The sequence below is a fragment of the Chinchilla lanigera genome, unplaced genomic scaffold (assembly GCF_000276665.1).
Source record: "Chinchilla lanigera isolate Chin_1 unplaced genomic scaffold, ChiLan1.0 scaffold00002, whole genome shotgun sequence".
Taxonomy (NCBI): Eukaryota; Metazoa; Chordata; class Mammalia; order Rodentia; family Chinchillidae; genus Chinchilla; species Chinchilla lanigera.
Genome location: NW_004955403.1, coordinates 41,703,999 through 41,704,750, shown reverse-complemented (window position 1 = coordinate 41,704,750; position 752 = coordinate 41,703,999).

Here is a 752-nt window from a genome sequence, read left to right as displayed (position 1 = left end):
TTTGGATGAATGAGTTTTTCTTTCTTTTTTATGTTATAGAGAAAAGGTAAAACAAAATTTTATAACCAGATGATAGGAGAATGATAATAGTTAATACATTGAATGTTATTATCTTTAAAGTAGCTACTCAGAGTACAAGACATGGGCATAAAAAATTCTGCAGTTGATGTAAGCACAAATCTTCCTTTTCTATGAACTAAGAGACACTAATAGTATAACTAACTTGCATTTTTTCTCTTTTCCTTTCCATCCTTTCTCCTTTCCCCCATGCTAGTTCCTTTTCCTTTTCAGTAATTTCTTCCCATTTCACAATGTCTATTGTACATTTTAGACATTATTTACTCTTTCAGTTTCTCACACCAGGGAGACAGTATGATGTTAAATTCTTACTTCAATGATTTCAATGTAGTAAAATTTACTAATTCTTTCCTAAATGTACTTTTGTTTATTCAGTTAAGAAAGAAACTTTTCCTAATTTGAAGTTCATGAAAATAGTCATTTACAATCTTTTCTAAAGGTGTTATAATTATATTGTTTTTACATCTAAGTCTATAACCTACCTAGATTTCATTTTATGATCTGAGGCAAGGATACTTTCTCTTTCTTTATCTAAATTCAGGAACCCTTTTTACATATAAGCAACTATATTAAAGAGACCATCCTTATTCATTTTTCTGAAGAGTAAGTTCTGGAAATAATAATAATGACAGTGATAACATGAGTAATGACAAAAGAACACTATGTGGTTGTTA